Source organism: Diceros bicornis, chromosome 23, assembly GCF_020826845.1.
Source record: "Diceros bicornis minor isolate mBicDic1 chromosome 23, mDicBic1.mat.cur, whole genome shotgun sequence".
NCBI classification, from domain to species: Eukaryota; Metazoa; Chordata; class Mammalia; order Perissodactyla; family Rhinocerotidae; genus Diceros; species Diceros bicornis.
The window spans coordinates 42,819,245-42,842,735 of NC_080762.1; the positions used below are offsets into that span (position 1 = coordinate 42,819,245).

Below are 23,491 nucleotides of genomic sequence, written 5' to 3' on the forward strand. Positions count from 1 at the left end.
ATCCTTGGGAAAATCGGAATTTTCAATAAGATTGACATTTGGAGTGAGAAATATAAATCTAATGAGAACATTTCAACCAAGGTTTGTAATTAGGGCTGAATGGAGTAAATTTGTACACGCACACCACAGAAGGGCACAGCGGAAGGTGAAATTGCACACTCTGCTATGAATGAGGGATGAAGGCCGATGTATCAGTGTCAGGCCACGACACTGTGGAGTATAAATGATACTGTCACCAAGTGCTGCACAGGGTACCGAGGGAATTCCACTCCAGTAAATTACATTACTTAGACAGACCCGAAGGCATTGTGTCGGAATGAGAGGAGGGAAGAGAAGGCTGTCAGCACCAAGCAGAAGATATTACAGTACAACTGGCTGCAGGGATGGAAGTCACTGGTTTCCATCATACCTGGCTATTTTGTATTCTCCTTTGTTAATTAGTTTACAGAAGTTACAAATGTGTACATGTGAAAGCGCATCATGTCTACTTGGGGTATAGGTTACGGTTGAGCACAAGGGAATAAATGTAAGTTGATTTGTGTAAACTGGTTAGTGTTGTATTCTCTTTCTTGCTATTTGTAGCTGGGTGATATGAGATGTTCGATATAAGCTTGCCCTTATTTTATTATCTTTTTGTGAGGATCCAACATACATTATTAGGAGGTAATCATCATTCTCTCAGTAATATTGCTTCTCTTCAAACCCGCCTTAATAAGAACATATGTTTCTTTAATCCTGTCCTAACAATATTTCCTCTCATCACTTCCATCCCTAAGGGAAACAAATTGTACTGGTGTATTAACATTTCATTTTGTGAAAGAACTCAAAGTGAAGAACGGTCGATTCCTAGAGTACAATTTGTGGAGAAAACTATTTTTTCACTTATTCTATTTTCTTTTATCCCCCTGCAGTGAAGGGAGGCCACCCTTTTTAGGTTGCTCTGTCATACTATCTCTGGGAAAGTATTAGAAGAAAATAAGAGCATCAATTGTGCTACAGCCTTCTAGGTCATTGAAGATGTGTAGTCACCTTTGTCCGGTTTGACTTCCAGTGTCCTCTCCTGAATGGATGGAGATTTGAAACAACATCCATTCTGACTTTCTTAAATATGTGTTGCACTCTGTCCTTAGTGAAATAAACCTGATAAGCATTTATGATCATCTGTTAACACATGGTTAGAAAACATAGTATTCTGCAGTATGTCTCTATAAAGTTTCCCAATGGCAGGTCTTAAGCAACCTTTCTGAAACAGAGGACACAGATAGCAGTGACAATAATATCTTGGATTTGACTTTTATTCTTTCCAAAATAATACTGTATCCATATTAGGTTATTGTAATTTAGTCTTTAGTTTGTAGCCATAGTTACAGTCTTATTTTATTTATGCAAGCATAAAACTTAGTAAAACCAAGATACTTAGAAAACTAGTTTTGAGGGTGGATGGGAAAAACCTTGGTTAATGATTAGATAGTGGATATTTTTGTTTTATGTAAGGTACCATCACCTTAAAAATGTTGTTAGTTGATGATCCTAAAATAATAACCAAGAGTAAAAGGTGTGATTGTAAAATGTCTTAGTGCCCTGTGCCATGCTCAGCATGCCAAGGCTGTGCTTAAGACTCTGCTTTATTTACTAAAGCTATACAAAAAGTCAGGGATTCTTAGCTGTATGGGAAATGAGAGTCTCTCCTTAAATAAATTCACTAGAATTTTTTCCTTTTTCGTTATGTTCATTTTGATGGTAGTAGGTGCCTTATATTTTCTTTCCATCCATGACATCAATTAGGATATCAGATGTGTCTTGTTGTTTGCCACAGTGGTACACATGTGACATGTTTCCTTGTCTTGGCCTGTTGGTGCATCATGCCATCAAACTACATCTTTGAGTTTTTGTGAATTGAATTCTGATGGAAGGAATTTAACAGCATCTTAAATGGAACTGGTTTAGATTCTCCTCTATTCTGTAGAGGTTCCTTTGTTCTTGCCTACCTACCCATGTCTGACTATAATCTCTTCTTTTTCTTAGATTAAAATTGGAAAGGGAGAAAGGGGGAGCTCCTTAGGAGAAATAGGTCTGTGGAGAATTGTGAGTACTCATTCAGAAGCTATTCTTAGTTCTGAGAAATATAATGAACCTGAGCTCTGAGTCCTGCTGAATCTCCCATTAATGATCCCGCCGTCAACACTACCTCTCCACCTGATTATGTTTTCCCCAAAGACTACTGGTATTTTTTTTCCCTAATATTCTGAATGGAGTATCTTCGAAGTAAAACATGTCTTGGAAAGAATTGGGTCCTGGTGCCCATCAGGCCCCCCTCTTTAATAGTTTACTGGATGATTCTTAATTGTCCTATTAAGTGCTTCTATTCTGCATTACCTTAAAGTCTGCTGTGTAGAAGAAACTTTTCCGTAGACCTTGATTTTCTTGTCAGAAGTCAACCCATTAACATTAGCACTTCACTTACATCATCATTATGGTGTTGCCAACTGACAACCACTGCCACACACTGCCGTGTTCCCCCAAGTCCCAGTGCTGCAGAAAAAGAGACTTTTGTTCTGACTTGATGAGGAAAAAAATGCAAACAACAACACCAGCTCTACCACCAGAGATCCTATAAAGATGTGTTCAAATGAACAATGAGGTCGTTTGTTCACATATGACATAAGGATATAAGAATTTAAACAATAAGACCTCTTGTGAAATGTGGCAAAATATGCACCACAAACGTTGTGAAGTTCTGTGTCTCATGGAAGGCAGTTTTTACATGGGCTTCAAAAAACCCATTAATGTATAAACGACCCTTTAAAAAAAGAAAATCACTTGTCTCACTATAACATTAAAGCAATTTCTGTTCTGAAGACAGCTAAAATGCATTCATTTATATAAAGTGCATGCACTATAATTTATAAAAAATACAGTACTCTGTTAGAAAATGCGGTACCTCTTCCCTCCTTCACCTGAAATGGGAAATCCATCGTTTTGTCAACTCTTCCTCCTTTGAATAATATTTATTTCTTTAAAATGAAAAAAAAATCCTTTAAATCACTTAGATTCAAGATGAAGTTTTAAGTCTTGATAATAATTCTCTAAATCCTCTGACATTGGAGGAGCATGGGGACGGAATAATCCTGCTTTAAAGGAAAATTTTAATGGAATTTACTGTTATTTGAACCCTATCGTTTTTTGCTTTGAGCGTTTAAGGAAGGCGTGGTATATTTGCAAACCCCAGCACAGCTATGGCAGAAAAATGCAGAAATTTCCTTGTCAGCTGGGATCAGGATCTCTGACACTGCCCCAAAATTCTTCCTATTTTGATGATTCTCATGTTTAAAACGTGACCTTCCAGGAAGAGTAGGGGGGAAAAAACAGGATTTCACTGGCCAAAGGTGCTCGATTGAGCTGACTTAGTATTAAACTCTAAAGATTTCCAAGTATTTGCAGATGGATATATATATAGCATCCTTGCAGAATCCTCTTAATTGAAGAAATGTTTCATCTCGATGTCTGTTGACAGAAAAGATTGCCTACTGATAATTGCTTTGCTTAAGTGTCTGATAATATGCCAGAAATGAGAGCATTCTGTGTTAGGTCATCTTTAATTATGCATGTACCACCTGTCAGCTCTAAATCAGTACCAGATTAGATCCTCGTGGAGTCCGTTTGGGGAGGGTTGGAGGGAAGCTGAGGTGATCTCTTTTAGAAACAAAAATAGATAGTAGTAAACATGGCTTATAACCTGCAGCTTTTTAAAGGAGCCTTATCATCACTGTTCTTGAGCAGGAATGAGCTCTTGGTACATCTGAAAAATGTTTGAAATTTTGCCCAAGCTACCTCAAGTAAAGATAAATTACTGCGAGAGAGGATGCTAGTCCCATCTGTTGCATTTCCTTTTTGCTCCTTCTCATCATGGTAAAGGAGCCAGGGAAAAGCTAAGAAACATTTTTTATAAGCTATGTGAGGACAGGAAATATGTTAACGATGTTAGATTTCATACATTTCAGGGGTTTTTTCAGTAGTTGGTTGGCTTTTTTTAGAAGGACAAATGTGGGTTGAAAATATGCTTGTTACCCTCTGTCAGCTTTTGGTAGTTTTATTCTCACTTTTCAGGGTTGTTTGGGACTTTCTGGTGGGATGTTTAGGGTTCTTTACTGAAGGTTCTGTTCTCTCTTCGCTCCGGTGATAGCAGGAGCCGAGAAAGGGGTTTCTCTCGGCTCACCTGTCAGAGATTTAAGGGCAGCCTTGCGTTATCGCACGCCTTTCGCAGAGGAGGGGGTGAGATGACCGAGAGACTGAAGGCAGAGAAGGAACAAGTGGAAGGAAATAACAGGTGTGTGAGCTACCACGTGGTGAGTCTCTGACTTCCCTGCAAAGGTGAGGCTCCTCACCCGTCTGCTCTCGAGCCTGAGGAAACTGTCTCGGTAAGAGTTTGTCACTAGTAACCTTAGAAACAAGAATTTGGAGATCCTGAAATGCCTTATTTCAAACGCTACTGGCTAGAGGCATTGAAGAGAAACATAGGTCAGCTGATAAAGGGGCGAAGACCTCTGACCCCTGTGTGGTTATGCCGAGCACCGTGGTCCAGCTCATGGCTCCAAAGGACCCTTGGCTGTCATCTGATACTTGAGGCGCCATTTGCTTTTCTACCTTAATCAAACAGTCCACTGAGGTAGAGCTACAGTCTCTGAAAAGAAGAGCAGGCTCAAATACTTACGACTGTAACATTGCCAGTGCTTTGGCTATTTAATACTCACTTAATACTTGCAATAAACAGGTGTTATATGAAGAACTTTCAACTCCATACAATGGATACTTCTTAAAATGGGAGAACATAGTACATCCCAGGCCTTAACAGAAAAGAACATCAGAGAGGGAAGCAAAGCCTGAGAAAAACTGAAGAAAGGAATTGAAAAGAGGAGAAATGGGGAGAGAACAGTACTGCCGTGTTCTCTCACACCAGCTCATCTTTGCAAAATCTTTGTCATCTACCTGGAAAGCTCTTCCACTCTCTCCACCTGATTAATTCTTACCTTGAGTTGTTCAAGCATCATCTCTTCCAAGAAGCTTTCTTTGCTCCTTCCAGGCGGAATTAGCTGCCCCTCCTCTGTGAGCCCATAGCACAGTGCCTGCCTCCTTCACAGCCCTTATCATGCTGTACAGCAAGAGCTTGCTGATTTCTCTTTCTGCCCCACAAAGTGGTGCTGAAAAACTACATTATCCTAATTGTGACTGTAGAGGTCTTATGCCCAGAGAAAAAGTAGTAGTGATTTCATTGGACTCTACAGTACTTAGCACATGAAGAGTATTATAATCAGTTTTTCACAGTACATTTGATGAGGGAAATAGACAAACTTGAGTACTTCATGAACAGGGATCAGGAATGGAGAGGCCATCAGAGAGAGGGTCTTATAACCAGTGGTTGAAGGAACTGAGAAAGTTTAACCTGGAGAAGAGAAAGAGAAGGGGAGGTACAATGGCTGTACTCAGATCTGTGAAAGACTTTGATATTCTAGAAAAAGCAGAACCAAAAGGTAGAAGTTATAGAGAAAGAGATTTGGGCGCAGGACAAGAATTTTCTTGCAGCTAGAGCTGGCCTGCGGTGGAACCAGTGGCCCCATTTGGTAACAATGAACCCCCCGTTACTAGAATGAGAGTCATCATCTTTTAGGGCCATGTTTGGGAGCTGTTATAGACAACATTGCCGAACTGTGTGGGAGCATAAACCAGATAATTCTACTGTTATTTTTAAGGCTCAGAGTCCCCATTCTGTGCAGAGTCACAGTCAAGATGACCGTGGGACATCAGCCCCACCCTCCATGCGGTACCGGTTGGTCTAGTACTCAGCCCTCATCTGCCCACAGGTTACAGGCTGACATTGGGAATGGGGCAGGGGGAAGGGAGCTGGCTGCTTCCTCAAGGAACCTGTACGGTGAACAGAAAGAGCCCTGGATCGTGTCCCAGTTCACATGTGTCCTGACCTCTCGCTAGCTGGGTGACTGTGAGTGGCTCCCTCACGAAGCCTCCACTTCTTGCCATGCAAAATGGAAATAATATGCTCACTTCACACAGTTGCCTTGAGGCCTAAGCAAGGTAATGGCATTTCTTATGGATAGCAATGTGCTGTCCGTAAGTGCGTGCTTGTCCAGAGCCCCTGTTCTGCCACTGATGACCTCTGAACTCAGTGTTGTCACCTGTACAATGGACATAATTGCCTTCCTTGCAGGGTTGCTGTGAGCTGGATAACTAGATAAAATATCACATCTAAAAGCACCCAGCACAGTGCCTGCCGCAGAGTAGGCGTTCATGATTGGCAGCCTCATTTCACCTTCTGGGGTTGGGGAGACGAGTAGAAGGGCATCCTCTCTCATCCACCTCTGCTGGTCAGCTCCTCTGAAAGCTCTCTTATACCTGCCCCCAGACGTGACCTGATGTTCATACCCCTCTCCTGTCCGCCTGTCAGCAGGGAGACGCCTTTCCTGCTTTTTCTCTTTTTTCTTCTTCCTCCCGCCTCTGCTTCCGTATCCTCCTAATACTCTTTTCTTCTTTTTCTCCAGCTAATTTCCCTCTCCACCTTCTTTTCTGCATTCTGGGTGGGATTTTCTGATGAGCACCAAGTTTAATACGTTATTTTCAGTAATTCTTTTGTTCAAAACAAGAGATTTTATGTAGCTTTTCAGGGGGAGGCCTTTTTTTATTTCTTCTCAATTTGCTTTAAGTTTTTTTGGTTTTTTTTTTTGTGAGGAGATCAGCCCTGTGCTAACATCTGTCAATCCTCCTCCTTTTTTGCTGAGGAAGACTGGCCCTGGGCTAACATCCATGCCCATCTTCCTCCACTTTATATGGGACGCTGCCACAGCATGGCTCGACAAGCAGTGCGTCGGTGCGCCCGGGATCCGAACCAGCGAACCCCGGGCCACCGCAGCAGAGCATGCGCACTCAACCGCTTGTGCCACCGGGCCGGCCCCCTTAAGTTTTTTTTTAATGTTAACATTTTCCCATTCTCCCATCCCTTGGGCTTGTAGTCATTAATTTGCCAGACACACAGCAGCTGAATGGCTTTATGACGTTGCTGGAGTTTGGAGAGTGTCGTTCACAGGGAACCTAACCCATATATTAACTCAGACAGAGCAAATTGCTAAATAAAGAGCTCCAGAATGCCAATTCGATCCTCTTGTTCCCATCCTCCCCCATTGAAAGGGGGTTGCTGAAACAGAACAGCAATGGGCAGGGGAGGAGAAGTTTCAACCATTTTACTGAATCAGAAATTGGAACACTGCCATCCAGATTCATACATCTCATCCATCCGTCTGTCCATCTATCCATCCATCCATCCACTAAATATTCAGGAAACAGGTCCTTGTCTAAGACCCAGTGTAAGGTTCTGGGCAGACACTGGGTGTGTGGTAGGATCCCTGCCCTCAGGCTTTCTCCGTTCTGCTCTGCTGTCTGAGCAGCGGGAACGGTGGCTCATTTCATCTGTATTTCTGTATTCCCAGCAGTCCTCACAGGGTCTAGTTCAGTAAATGCAGGAGTGACAATAAAAGCTTCGAGATAGAAGGCGGGAGAGAAGGAAGGAAGAAAACTAGTCAAAGGAAGAAAGGAAATTGTATTACATTTAGTGCCAGAGATGTAAATTGGTACATGCTCTCAGTGCAGTGTAGTGATTGCAGTGAGAATCCAGGGAAGCATTGCTACATATGGAAATTTGAATAGTTTACAGGGAAGGGATGCTAATTATCCTAATCTGCGTGAAAGTCAAAATGGAAGCCACGCATTCTCCAGGTGCATCGCCTAGAACACACATTTCTCCTGATTATTCTCCCACTAAGCTGTGCTGCTTTTCATTTAGCAGAAGAATGCAACATTACCCCTCAAGTCATTTCTGATTTTTAAGTCAAGAAACTGAATTCTTTCCCTTCCAAAGAAAGTAAGAGAACAATCTATTTCTCCCCCTCTCTTGCTGATCATTGTGTTCTTTGAGGCCACTGACCTAGTGGGAAGAGCATTGCTCTTAGTTCTTGGATCAGCCTATGACTCAGCAGCAGCCAATTAATTCACCCATCTCCCTGGACCTCAGGTCTTCATGGGAGGGGTGAGAGGAGAAATGCCTGCCTTGTGTGCACCCCTGGGTCATCCTGACAATCACGTGAGAAGAGATTTATACAAAAGCACTTTGAAAATGAAGGTGCTAAATATGTAAGGAATTTTATTATGAAATATAAAGATGTCAGCTTTATTTTTCACAGTACATTTATGTGTTTCTAAAATCTTAGCATAACACTTGAGGTCATTTGCTGTCTGTGGTTTAGTCAGCTGCCAAATTCCATTTAAAAGAAACTTGCAACTCGGGCCAGCCCGGTGGCACAAGCCATTGAGTGCACATGCTCCACTGCAGCGGCCCAGGGTTTGCCGGTTCAGATCCCGGTCGCGCACCAACGCACTGCTTGTCGAACCATGCTGTGGCAGCGTCCCATATAAATTAGAGGAAGATGAGCATGGATGTTAGCTCAGGGCCAGTCTTCCTCAGAAGAAAGAGGAGGATTGGCAGATGTTAACTCAGGGCCAATCTTCCTCACAAAAAAAAAAAGAAACTTGCACCATCCTAAAAGAAAAATAATTTTCTCCTTTTTTCCAAGAAATTCTCTGGACCTTCGTGTTGTTCCCAAATATACATGTGATATTTTTTCAGAAGCCGATGCAAATATATTTGAGCTTTAAATGTCCACTCCTGTGAGTTTCCTCTATACTTGTGCCCACCACACTGCCCGTGCAGGGCTGTGTAAAGCTCAGCCCCCCTTCAGCGTTCACAGCCTAGCAGAGGACATAAGGCATATACACAAATACGTGTGACACAGGTAGCAAGTGACAGATGCCAGCTCATGCGATAGGTAGAGCTGGGAGTGAGGGCATATCTGGTAGAGATAACTAACCTTTTAAGCAAGATAAGGGAAAAAAAAGGCAAGACATTTGAGAATCCTAGTAACTGCTCGCCATCTATCTTGTATTTGTTTTATCCCTTTTATTCTATCACAGGATCCTTGAGGACAGGGACTTTCTAGTTCATCACTACTATATTTGGTGATGCCTGGCATGAGCTTACAAAGAGTAGATCTTAGTCAATGGTTGCTTGAGTGAATATGTTCTGTACCATGTCATGCTCAATTTCAGTCACCAAATTAATACCCCCGTTTTTTAAAAAACTCATCAACCTGATTCTATACATAAATGGCATTTGGGACCCTCTCAGAATAAGTATTTTTTTAATTCTGGGGAAGAAAACAAACAAATGCTGACTTCAGGAAGAGTTCTAAAACATAGTCAGAATAAGGGAAGGGATTTTGTTTATGCTCGGAGTACAAACCGAATGCAGGGAGATTTCAAGATTTCCTCCCTGTGACAGAAAAGTGGCTGCAGTACTTGTTAATTGGGTTTCCCTTTTGTCGGGTCTAATTAGGTAACAAAAACTCCTTTTACTCAGCAACCTATATGGTACAGTGATTTAGTCACTAACATTATACTTATCATTAGATTTGCTCGATTCCCACATTCTTTACTAGAATTTATAAGCTCCATTAGTGCAGAAATCTTTGTTAAATTCTCTGATGTATCCCCAGGGCCTAGAACTATGCTTGGCATATAGTAGGTGCTTAATAAATACTTGCTCAACGAATGAATGAATGAATGAATGAATGGTCGAGTCCTGTTGTAGACTCTGGGGGCTAGGATGATGAGTATGGTGTAGTCTTTGCCCCAGCAACCCCATAATCTAATGAGGAAGACAAACACATGAAGCCAACAATTATTATAGAGTGTGGAAAAGCAATGATAAAGATGTGCAAAGAATTTTTATTTTATTTGTGTTATTATCACCTTGAAACAAGAAATAGCAGAGAACAATCAGCTTTTGTCATTTTTCCTATCCTTTTGTTTTACTAACCTTTGTCCTAACTTGCCAAGTTTCCTGGATGGTAGAAGCTCATGATAAGCTCCAAGATATGATCCGTGCTGAAGGTTGCATAGAGAATAAGTGCACGTCATGTTTCCAGGTCAAAGCCGATTGCCATGTAAGAGCAGACATTGCTAGTCTGAAATTGTTTCTTTCTGGTTGCATCCTTCCTGGTCCAGTTCCTTTGCAGTTCCTCTTCCTCTCTCTTCTCTCTTAAAGGTTGGTGTTCCATAGATACCTGCAGAGTTTCAGCTACCACCTGAGTGCTGAGGACTTGACTATGTTTTGTCTCCAGGCCCAACTTCTCTCCAGTGATTTATACCACACTGCCTACTGGATGTTCCTCAGGGATTTCATATGCAATCTGTCCAGATTAGAACTCATGATTTCACCCTCCTAGCCTCTCTGTCAAGAATAATCCCTTTGGGGGCTGGCCCGGTGGCATAGTGGTTAAGTTTGCACACTCTACTTCGGCAGCCTGGGGTTCATGGGTTCAGATCCTGGGTGCGGACCTATACCGCTCATCAAGCCATGCTGTGGTGGCGACCCACATACAAAATAGAGGAAGATTAGCACAGATGTTAGCTCAGGGACAATCTTCCTCAGGCAAAAAGAGAAAGATTGGCAACAGATGTTAGCTCAGGGCCAAAAACAAAAAAAGAATAATCCCTCCATATCCACCCATCAGAGAAGCCCATGAGTCATCCTTCCCTCTACATGCTCTACATCCAAGGAGTCTTTAAACCTGTCAGTACTACTTTAAACTTCTCTGATCCATGTCCCTCTGCAGTCCACTGCTTCAGTCCTGCACCATCTAACCTGCTTGTCTCCAGCCTTTTCTTCCTCCTTCATCTGTTGTCCACAGAGAAGCCAGAGTGATCTTTCTAAAAAACAAATATGTACCAATAAATTCTAAACTCTTTAACTCAGCATATAACTGCTTATAACTTTCCCATGTCTGGCCCCTGCATTTCTCTAGTTGTATCTCCTGCCACTCCGTCTTCATGTCTAAGTTCCCAGGGCTTAGCACATTGCTACGTTCAATGCTTGTTTACTGAATGACAGATAAAACCAGAGCTGAGAGGAGGAAAGGCCTTTACGTGCAGAACCTAACAAGTGAAGGCAAAGGTAGTGATGTGTTCAAGAGAGGAGGCCAGTGGCTCAGAGAGATGATTTATGCTGGGGAGTAGGAGATATAGCCGGACACAACACCCCTTGCCCTTTGGCCACACTAAGCTATTTGAGGTTTCCTTATGTACTATGTGGTTTCACAGCTTCATGCTCTTGCCACTCTCTGGGACCCTCTCCACCTCATCCACCTGACACACCTGGCAGGCCACCTCCTCTTTGAGGTTGCCCTTAACCTAACCTCCCCCTAGATGGCCTTTCAAGCCTGAAACTACAGTGATTTAGCCACTAACCTTATACTTGAGGCTTGGTAGGTCCCTTCATTCTTCACTTGAATGTGGAAGCTCCACTAATGCAGAAATATTTGTGTTCTTCTCTGATGCACCTCCTGTGTGCCACCACTGTGCCATGCACACCTCGTATCACGCTCCATTGGAATGATTTGTGTATGTCTGTTGCCTCCTTGCCGTCGGACTCTAGAGAAGGGACCGTGTCTCATGCATCTGTGCATACCCACCCTTTGAAATGGTGTCTGGCACAAAGCAAACAAAGCTCAGAGGAGGTTCAGCTGAGTGAACGAGCGAGTCACCCTCTCAGTCCATGTTCATGTTTCATAGTGACTGCAGCTCTGCCTTCTCCCTGCCCATCCGCACTGTTCACCAGATGTGGTCAGGTCTTGCTCTGTAGCCTTTCGCACACACACCCCCTCACCATTGCTTTTGTGTCCCCCTGGAATGGGTGTGCTTTACCCCCTGCCTGCCCTGGCATTCATCTCTTTTGCTTCCATGCCACTCCGCATGCCACCCTTGGTTTAATCCATCTTAATCTGTCCAAATCTGTCTTTGGTCACATCATTTGCCTCCTCGGGATCCTTCAGCGGCTCCTCGTTACTCGCTGAATAATGTCCAAACTCCTTACCCTGCCATTCAGGCCACTCCACTGCCCAACTCTCACCTGCTTTCCAGCCTCACTCACACCTCTCAGCAGCCAAGCTACATTCCACTGCATTCCACGGACGGGCTTTTGCCTTCATCTCTGTTCCTTCCACATGTTGCTCTTTTCCTGGAGTGACCTTCCCCTCCCCGACTTACTGTTTATGCTGAGGCACGTGCTCCATTCAGTGAATATTCATCAGAGGGTCGCACAGCATTACTATTCCCTCTGGCTCCTGCTCTGTTTCCTCACTCCTGGATTACTGAATTGTCCTAACTATTCTCCTTGCCTGGAATCCACCCTCCCCTCTTCCACCAAACTAATCTTCATAAATATCAACATGGTCACTTTGGTCCAGTAACATTTGGTTTAAACTCCCATGCCTGACTTTCGGGGCCTCACTTTGCCTTGTCAGCCCTGCACCCCAAATCCAGAATCTTGTGTCCCGCTGTATCTTCTGCTTCCCCTCAGTCTAAATCCTCTGTCCGAGCCTCTGGTCTCCTCTCTTGAACAGAGCACGTAGATTCCTCCCTCTGCCTTTAGTTGTGAGGTTTGGTTTTTCCACATGAATGCCCTCCTCCGCTCCAGCTCTGGGTTTATTGGTTTGTTCAGTAAGTGCATGTAGGGCCTGGCTGTGAACCAAGCACTGCACTAGGCTCTGGGAACATAGAATATAGAAAAGAAGGCATGTTCTTTTTCAGGGGGCTCTCAGTCTGCTGAAGTGTAGAGACACAAAAGCAAACAGCATTAAAAAATTCAATGAAAGAGAAACAGAATTGTCTGGGTAGCTGTCACATTCTACCCATCCATTAAGATCTGCTCAGGTCAATTTTTTGTCCAAATTAATTTTTCTTTTTTATAAGCCTTTATAATATTAATTATCCTGTACCATGCATTTTGACATTTAATCACATACTGCCTTATGTTGTTAAGTGTGTCCTGTACGTGTCCTACTTCCACAGGTGGATTTTAACTGCCTTGAAACAAGGCCTGTGCCTTATGTGTGTTATACCAGCTTTACCAGCTCGCACTTGCTGTGTAACAAAATATCCCCCAAACATAGTGGCTTAACAAACATTTATTATTTCTCACAATTTTGTGAGTTGGCTGGGCAGTTCTTCTGGTTTGGACTGTTTTGAGTGGGGCTGAATAATCCAGGTTAGAGGTGAGCAGACTATAGCCCACAGGCCTGCCACCTGTTTTTAAAAATGAGGTTTTGTTGGAACACAGCCACACCGTCTTGTCTGTGGCTGCTTTCACACTACAGCAGCAGAGTTGAGTACTTGTGACAGAGAGTCTATGACCCATAAGCCTAAAATATTTACTTTTTGGTTCTTTGAGAAAAAGTTTGCTGACCCCTGCTCTAGGGTGGCCTCACTTATTTATCCAGCAGTTGGCGGGCTGGTTGGTCTGGGGAGGCCTCACCTGGGATGACTCATCTCTGTTCTGCGTGGTCTCTCATTTAACAGGAGGCCAGCCTGGAATTCTTTATATGGTGGCATCAGGAGTCCAAAAAGGGGCAAGAGAGGTCAAGCCCCACTATGCAAGCATTTTTCAACTCTGCTTGGATCACATTTTTCTGTTGTCCCTTTGGTAAAAGTAAGTCCCATGGCCAAGCCCACAGTCTATTGAGGGGACTTCCCAGGAGCCTATATTAAAGAAGGGAATTACTGAAGCCAGTTTGGAAAGCAGTCCACCAGCCCATTCATCCCCAACTGCCCTTCCCCTCACCTCTGTCCCCATTGCTCAGCATTGAGCACATGGTGGATACTCTATACATACTCATGGAATTGAATTAAAAGCATAAACTGGATCTTTGGAGGAAGGGAATATGACACACAGTTATTGTGTAACGATGATGTGCCAGTACTGCCATAGGCCTCAGGATACAACGATGAACAAAACGTGCAGTCCCTGTCCTCAGGGAACTTGCAGCCAAACTTCAGCTGTCCTCCCTGTCCAGTTGTGAAATAGACTTCTCTCTAAGACTCCTATTCAGAATCTTGAGTATTTAACTATGACTCTTCCATATGCATTTGTTGTCTCCTTCCTACCCTGCCTACCCACCCATTATCGGACTTCTTAGGCCCACATATGGCCTGCTTTAGGATTCCCCTGCTTTCAGCCTCTTGCTCCCCCTTCCCTCTGAGCACCACCAACCAGCTGATCCTCCCAATGCCTCACTTTCATCAGTCTGCTCATTCCTCAGAAGCCTTATCCATCCACCAAATAGAGCTTAGACTCTTTAATATCCTAAGCAAGCACCTCAGCACAGTCCCTAATCTCCTCCTTGTCTGGATTCCTTGCTGTTCTCTGCATATACACTGTGCATCTTTATGTCCATTCCCAAATGTTCCTTTTGAGATATACCCATCTGTCAAGGCCACGGCTAGGTGACACCTCCTCCATGCTGCCCCCCTGATTGCCCCTACTGAAGGTTATTTCCTCTTCTGCACTCACAGGGTGCTGAGTTTGGAATGCAACTCAAATAGCACATATCACATACTATTTGGCATTTGAATTCTGCTGACTCATCCACATATGCATCACGTCCTCCTTGAGATTTGGGATTGGGTCTTATTCTTTTTCGTTTCCTTCTGGATGCCTTGCAGAAGGGAGACTTTTAGTAAAAGCTTGTTTTATGAATAAATGAATAATTGACATTTGCATAGCATTTTTACCGTTTCCAAACACTTTTATCTGCCATATTTCTAAGAGGCCATTGATTTAAATGTAATATTTTATGTACCACTAAGAAAGAAAAAGAATACCAATTAAACTATAATAAGCTATTAATTTTAAGGTATGTTCTAATTTCTGAAATACTACTAGGTGGGAAAATGTACATCCTAGAATCAGTGAAATACAGAATATTTAACCCAGTGCAGATAGATACAGGTACCCAATTAGATATTTATAAAACGTCTAAATGTGCCTGACATTAGAATCTTACACCAACCATATAAGAGAGGTAGTAGGCAGTATTATTCCCATTTTACAGAGGAAAAAACTTAAAGTTCAAAGAGGCTACAATACTGATTCAGAGTGAAACAAATATAAAGAAGAAAGCCAAATCATATGGTTGAGACATAGCTGCCTTCTGAAAATCACCTGTGGATATCAAAACCCTTAAATCAGCTCTAGGTCTAATTATCAACATGTACCTTTTTCTTTCTTTTCAAATTATATGCACATTGGTTGGCCTTTCAATTTGTTTTTCCCAACTGTATTGTTTCGTCATGTTACCCCAGGAATATCCTGTTACTTGACGTAACATAATGTAATGTGATGTGATATTTCATGCTGCTTAGCAAAAATTAGAATGATTGTTGGGTGCTTAGATTTTCTTGGGTAGTAATTAGCAGGCAGAATCTCTCTCACACACACCCCTAGGAGTTTCTCAACCATCCATTAGCCTCAAAATAGTAGAAGGCTTTCCAAACCCAACACTTCACTTAATTAATTACTTCATCTGAATACTTCCTTTTGGATTTTAAGAAGCACTCTCTGGAATATATAGTTGAGACAAAGCGTTTTTTTATTAGTAAGTATAGATGTTTGTTACATTTCAGAAGGAATTGGTATGTGCAAATTTTGACTTATGTAGATATCAAGCTGATTTTCAAGAACAGGTACACTAAAAACTCTTTCCTCTTTCTGGTTGTATTTTCATTTTATTCAAATTGCTACGAAAAAGATGAAAAACGCAGTGGAAGAGTCTCCCTAGATTAGCAGGAACTGGAATGTGTTCAAGTCTTGGCAGAGTCAGTTCAGCCTTTCATCCGTCCAAGGGAGATGTGTTGAAATCCCCTCACTGTTCTCAGGATTACTCAGACTTTATTTGAGTAGCTTGTTGATTTCTTGTCACTGCACTTTAAAAAAAGCAGTTGGAGAGAGGCAAAAAAGTCGGGAAGACTAGCCGAATGATACAAAATAAGATCTGTGGAGGAAAATTAAGAGAAACACGTTGTTTAGCTTGGAGAAGAAAAAATGAAGTTAATTTCTGTCTTCAAATACATGAGGGCCTTTTGGTGAAGAAAATAACACACACAAAGCAAGAGGAAGTTGACTTCTATTTGTGTTGGACACATTACATGGTGACAAAGTTCTAAAAGTGGTTCCCAAGAGATACCACAGGGAGGCGTTCATTCTAAGAAATTTAGGATTCACTTGCCTAAGGTGGATGGGAGACCAAATTAGAATGTCTCTTAAGGCCCCTTCAGCAGTATGATTGAGTTAATCTCCTACTTTCATAACCATCCCAAACAATTTTGGGGTCATGATTATCAGATATGTCCTATAACTTCTACCACTGGCTGCTGTGACATGGGTAAATTTGAAGCTAGGATGTAGTACCCCTGACAAGAATTTAAGATTACATCGTCCCCAAATCCTTATATAGTATATGTAAGGATTGGCCTGCTATCCTATAGGTCGTGTGTATGTCTCATACCGCACGCATGTTCCACGTCACCTCTTAAAAGACTTTTGGGTACTTGACGTTTTCAAGAATGTTGCTCGTGAAAATATCCCCTTTCTCTGCCATATGATTAGTTTCTCCCTTTGTACTCAGTCGTTCCCATTGGCATGTACAATCTTTAATATTGCCCAGTGAAAAGAACTTTCTTATGCCATACCCTCCTGTAGCTTCTACCCCACTTTACTGCTTCCTTTCACACAAAATGTCTTGAACTTCTTGTCTATAGGCGTTATTTCTCCTCCTTCAGCTGACCCTTACTACACCACCAAAACTGTTCATATCAGTGACCCCATTGTTGCCTCATCTTCCTCAGCTTCTCAACAGCATCCAACACAGTCAACTTCTCCCTTCTTCCTAAAACCCACTATTCTCTGGGCCTGCAAGACAGTACCTTCTCCTGGATTCTGGTCCTTCTCAGTCACCACTGCCGTTGCCTCCTTTGCTCAGTGTCTGAATTGGTGTGCCCTGGGGGACAGTCCTGAACCTCATCTTTTCTCTCTCTGCATTTTCACTTGGTTTCTCATCTGCTCTCAAAACTTCATGCTGCTCACTCCCCAATTAATGTCTCCAGCCCTGATCTGTCACTTGAATGTAGGGCTCATATATCCAATGGTGTACTTGACATAATTCACTTGGATGTTTGATAATCATTTCAAATTTAACATATCCAAAACAGAACTTAGGCTTCCAGTTTTTTTACATATTAAGATCTTATGAACTCTCAAACGAGGAAACAAATCACCATTAGTGAAAATCAGCACAAGCAACAAATAACACATTGATCCTCCTTCCCCATTAAGGACTTTAGATGTTTGAATTATCAGATTTAAAAAAAAGACTACCTCTATATATAAAAAAATTTTTAGTTAAAGATGGAATACAAAAATTAGCAAGCAACAAGCTATCACAATTGCCAGACACCTCTGAAAAACAACCAAAGATAACTTTTAGAAATGAAAAAAACTAATTGACTAACAAAAAAATTAGTGGATATGCTGATTTGTAATGAATAAATTCATGAGCTGGAAAACAGAACTAAAGTAGGTTCATACAATAGAGCGCAAATAGACCATGAGATGGAAATATGAGGAAGAGAGGTTAATAGTATGGAGGGCAGAATAAGAAGGCCTAACATAAGCTGATTCAGAGTCACAAAGGGAATGAATATGCAGGATGGGGGTGAGACAACGAAGAATTTATGGCTGAGAATTTTCCAAATAAGATGAGAAATATGAATCCACAGATACAATAAGCAGTGTATACTAAGCAGACAAATAAAAAAGGCATACATAACCTTCTACTAAGTAGTAAGACTGCAGATCACTGAAGACAAAGTTCTCTTAAAAAAGCCATAGAGGGGCCGGCCCAGTGGCACAGGCGGTTAAGTGCGCACGCTCTGCTGCGGCAGCCCCGGGTTCGCCGGTTTGGACCCCGGTGTGCACCGACGCACCGCTTGGCAAGCCATGCTGTGGCAGCATCCCATATAAAGTGGAGGAAGATGGGCATGGATGTTAGCCCACGGCCAGTCTTCCTCAGCAAAAAAAAAGAGGAGGATTGGCATCTGATGTTAGCACAGGGCTGATCTTCCTCAAAAAAAAAGGCCATAGAGAAAATACAGTTCATACCCACTAATGAACAATAATTAGACTGACAGCAGACTTCTCAATAGCCACAATTGAAGCTAGGAAACAGTGAAATAATATTTTCAAGGTTCTGAGAGAAAATAATTTTCAACCTAAAATTGTGTACTCAGCGAAAATAGCTTTCAAAAATGAGAGTGAAATACTATTTTCATAAGAGGAAAACCTAAGAGAGTTTATCATGAGCAGACTTACATCGAAGAAACTTCAAAGGATATACTTCAGAAAGGACAGGGATAGCAAAAGAAAAGTCTGAAATACAGGAAGAAATGACAAGCAAAGAAACTGGTAAACATGTAGGTAAATCTAAACAAATATTGTTGGTTTAAAATAATAATGTCTGATATTTTGTTGTTGTTAGTGCCGTCAAGTCGATTCCAACTCCTAGTGCCCCTGTGCACAACAGAGTGGACCCCTACCCGGTCTTGTTGCACCATCCTCTCATCTTCCAGTGCTATATCAGACAATGCTCTGCTGCTATTCATAGGGTTTTCATGGCCAGTTTTTTCAGAAGGGGGTGGCCAGCTCCTTCTTCCTAGTCTATCTAGTCTGGAAGCTCCAGTGAAACCTGTCCACCATGGGTGACCCTGCTGGTATTTGAAATACTGGTGGCATAGCTTTCAGCATCACAGCAACATGCAGCCACCACAGGATAGCAACTGACAGAGGGACTGTGTGGTTCCCTGACCAAGAAACAAGCCTGGGCTGCAGTGGTGAGAGTGCCAAATCCTAACCATTAGACCACCAATGTCTAATATAGGGGAAAAGAGAAACTAAAATACTAGGTAAAACTCCATGTATGCAAGGAAGGAGATATCAGAGTTAGCATTGTAAGGTCCTTTTATTGTTCTGAAGGAGATTATGATACTCACTTTATATTTCAAGGGTAACTACTAAAAGAGTAGAAATAGTACATAACTTCTAAGCCAGTTTTTTAAAAGTCAAGCAGGGATAAAAAGAAAAATAAAACATAGAAAAAGCAGGACAAATAGAAAGCAAAAATAAGACTATAGAAACAAATACAAAAATATTAGCAATCAGAATATATGTAAACTTTCTGGCTAAAAGACAGGTATGGTAAAATTAAGATTTTTAAAAATAATAATAATAATTCAGCTACACAGTGTTAGCAAAGACACCCCTAACATGGAAGGACAAAGTAAAGGGATGGAAAAATATATTCCAGCAAATACTAATCAAAAGGAAGCTAGAGTAGCTTTATTAATATCAGTCAAAATAGAGTTTAAGACAAAAAACATGATTAAGATTAGAGAAGGCACTACATGTTGATAACACTTTCAATTCATTAGAAAGGTATAACATTTCTAAAATAGCCTCAAAATATGAAAAACAAAATTTGATAAAACTATAGGGAAATTTCACATGTTTCTACAAGTTATTGCTTGGTCAAGCAGACAATAAATAATTAGTAAAGATATATAAAATTTAGGCAGCACAATTAAACAGCTTGATTCATGGACATAAGGAAACTTGCACCAAACAAGTGGAATACATGTGTTCTTCACAAAGAAGAGTTATAAAAATTTACCTCATACTAAGTCACAAAACAAGTCTTACCAGATTTCCAAGAATCTCTATAATAATGACCATACTCTCTGATCATAATACAATTAAATTAGAAATCAGTAACTAAAAGATAAACCCCCCAAAATTCCCCATATATTTGGAAATTTAAAAACAATTCTAAAAAACTCATTAATCAAAGATATCACAATGGAAATTTTAAAATACTTAGAATTGAATGATAATGAAAATATAACATATCAAAACTTGTGGGATTCAGTAAAGGTTGTACTAATAGGAAAATTTATCGCCTCAAATGCTTTTACCAGAAAAGAAAAAGGTGAAAATTAATAAGCTAACTTTAAGAAGGTAGAATAAGACAAAGGAAGAAGAAAGGGAGGGAGGATGAATAAAGATGGGAAGAGAAAGTAATTAAATTGAAAATAAAAATACCATATAGGAGATCAACAGCCAAAGTTGGTTCTTTGAATGGAGTTCATAATACAGAGTTTTCTAAAAAAGCAGATGGTAAATATTTTTGGCTCTGTGGGCAGTACAGCCTCTGTCACTCAATGCTGCCATTGTAGTGTGAAAGCAGCAATAGACAATATATAAATGAGTGGGTATGGCTCTGTTCCAATAAAATTTTATTTACAAAAACTGGTGGCACAGTTTTAGCCTGTGGATCATGATTTGCTGACCACTGGACTAATGGTAAGATAGATATACAAAAAAATGAGAAAGTTTATCAAAGTGGCTGGATATAAGATCAATATACAAAAATGGTTGCCTTTTTATATACCAGTAACATAGGAAAGTAACTTTTTAAAAGTTATCATTTATAGTAACAACAACAAATTTTAAGTACCTAAGAATAAATCTAAGAACACTTGTACAAGGCCTAAGAAACTAAAAATTTATTGTTTAATCTGCCTCATTCTGAAACCAATGGTTTTCAAAATTTTGGTCTCAAGACCCCTTTATACTCTTAAAAAGTACTGAGAACCCCAAAGAGCTTTTGTTTATTTGGGTTTTATGTATATATATTTACCTTATTATAAATTAAAACTGAACATTTAAAGTATTTATTAATTAATTTAACAACAATAATCAAATACATGTTAACATAAATAACATATCTTTATGAAAAAACTGTATCTTTCAAGACAAAAAAATTAGTGAAAAGATGGTGTTGTTTTATATTTTTCCAAATATCTTTAATGTCTGGTGTAATAGAAGACACTTGGATTCTAATATCTGTTTCACTATTCAATCTGTTATGATATGTTGTTTTGGTTAAATTAGATGAAGAAAATACAGCCTCACACAGATGTGTACTTGGGAAAGGATAGAATATTTTAATAGAGTATTTTAAATAATAGTATTTTAATAATTGTGGATACTCTTCTTTGATACTACAACAAAATTTGACAAATGGTAACTTCCTGAAGGTTAGTTGCAATGCAAAATCTAAAACCATATCAATGAACTTTTCATACTCCATTACATTAAAATTCATTGGTGTACCTTGCATATTGAATGGGTCTATTACCAAAGCGTGATTTTTTAAAGCTATGATTGGTTATTTGGAAAATATTGGTTTACTGAGTTATACAGATCTTCAAAATGGTGACACATTTCATTTTACAATGTCCAAAAAATCATGTGTTAATATTATCACCAATCTCATCAGAAAAGTTTTTAAGTTTTGGGAAGCTGTCAAGCTCACAGTAGCAGATACATGTTTTCCAAAAAACTGATTTTTAGAAGCTTGAATTTTATCATTGGCAACAAACTGTGCCAGTTGTTTTCCTTGAAGTGACAGCTCACCTTTTTCATTTTCAAGAAAATATCTGCCGGATTCCTAAATCTGAATAACCATAGTTTGCCGGGCATTATTTTGAGTAAAAATGGTGCTCTATGAAAGTGGCTTGTTCAACTTGCAACTCAGACAATCCCTCAAATGTTTTTCCTTGAGACGACAATCACGCCTCGGTATACAACAAAAGTACTTGATGCATGTTTGTCACACGGAATGTTAAAATGACATTATACTGAAATGTTGAGATTTAATATAAATTTAATACAAATAATAATTCTTACTACTTGATCAAGTATATTCTTAAGTGAAACTAGCATTTTGTTTTACTGTGAGTATGGGGTGGTGAAGAACAAGTAACAGTTGGTGCCCACTGCCTTGTTTCATGCTGGGGCACTGGCAGTTTTACCCACTGTTACATTTGCACCATCAACACAAATGTCAACCTGTGAAGAAGACAAATGACATCTTAGTATTATTATGAAGATAGTATTGATTTCATTGACTTTCTGAAAGGGTCTCGGGATCCCCAGGGGTTCCACAGACCACACTGAGATCGGTTGCCGTAGACCTTCATGTGGCTGTCTCCTTCATGTCATTCAGATCTCAGTTTAAATGTCATGACATCGGAGAGAACTATCCTACGTAGCCCCTGGTGACTCCCAAACATATCACCCTATTTTGCTTTTATCATATAGTACTTATCACTACTTGATAGTTTTTTGTTTATTTATTTATGTGTTCATTATCTGTCTCCCCTGACTAGAATATAAGACCTGAGAATGTAGGGTCCTCACTGGTCACGTTCAATACAATAACTGTCTCTAAAACTTACTCAATAAATGTTTGAAGAATGATTAAATCAGGTTGAGATGGTGCACAGGGAGTTGGGATCCTCATCATTTCTCACTCAGATGCCCTCATAGCTGTAAATAGCTATTTGCTCTCACTCTAGATTCTGTAGATAATACCAGAAGGAACTTTTGAGTTCTGCATTTTACATATATTAACTCAGTCCTCACAAGGACCCTGAAAGCTAAGTATTTTTTATCCCTTTTTATAGAAAAAGCATCTGAAGGTCAACAAGAACTATTCAAAATCTAAAGATCTGGTAAGTATTAGAGCCAAAAATTCATATCCTTCAGCTTCCTCTCGAGTGAAACATTAACTCACTGGATACACATTAAGACATACTCATAAGTATTGCTCAGAATGCCAAGGTTTCAAGAATTGGCTGCCAAATGATGAGACAGTAGTCATTCAGAAAGTGTGTTTGTTAGAGGGAATTTTTTGAATAATTAAAATTGAAACTCTAAAGTTATAACAAATGAGCAGCAGATTTTCAAAATTAACTTCTTTGCACATTTTAGAAATGTTTACCTCAACCTTCAATTCCCAAGAAACCGTTGTATTTCTTCAGTCTCTTGCCCCTAAGTTCTTAGGATCTTTCATAAGAACTGTAGCAACGGCAAATGAGCATGAAGTTCTCGTGTTACATTCACCCCAAAGACCTCTCCTTTGCCCTGGTTCCTGGCTGGAACAAGTGTACAATGACGTGTGATAACATGCGTGTCAGCATGAAGACTCAGGCCTGAACCTAATCTCAGCTAATATATCTTTACTTCATAGATTATGCCACAGAGAAGCTATGACTGAATTTCTAGGGGTCACACAGAAGTCAGCAATAGAGCATGGAATACGAGTCAAGCCTCTTTTCATCTAGACAGATGTCTTTTTGCTTCAGATTTTATGTGAAATCTTTAATACCAAGGATAGATTTACCAAGAGACTTTCAAGGGAGCTCCTAGACTAGCCCATTAGACACCAAGAGATATGGGACCTATGACAGTCAATTCCCTGGGATTGCATTTGCCAGCCCTCGGAGATATAACTTTAAAAAATAAAGTGGAGTGCCAATGTTCTATCCAAGTTCTGTTTTTAAAGTATGCTAGTGAGAACTCAGGACCAGTCATCAGTGGTATGACTACAGTAGGCACTGACAGGGGCTTTCTTTTCCACAAAAG

At 40.5% G+C, this 23,491-nt stretch overlaps 1 protein-coding gene across 4 annotated transcripts in view; it reads left to right on the forward strand.

Annotated features, from left to right (window-relative positions):
- BACH2 (BTB domain and CNC homolog 2) overlaps window positions 1–23,491 on the forward strand; it is a 322,647-nt gene that overhangs the window by 193,830 nt on the left and 105,326 nt on the right. Inside the window, exon 4 of one of the 4 annotated variants that reach the window (XM_058566622.1) lies at window positions 22,531–22,578. The exons of the other annotated variants lie outside the window; for them this stretch is intronic. The gene's annotated coding sequence lies outside the window, so the exon portion shown is untranslated. The remainder of the gene's footprint in view (window positions 1–22,530; window positions 22,579–23,491) is intronic. 4 annotated transcript variants of the gene reach the window in all.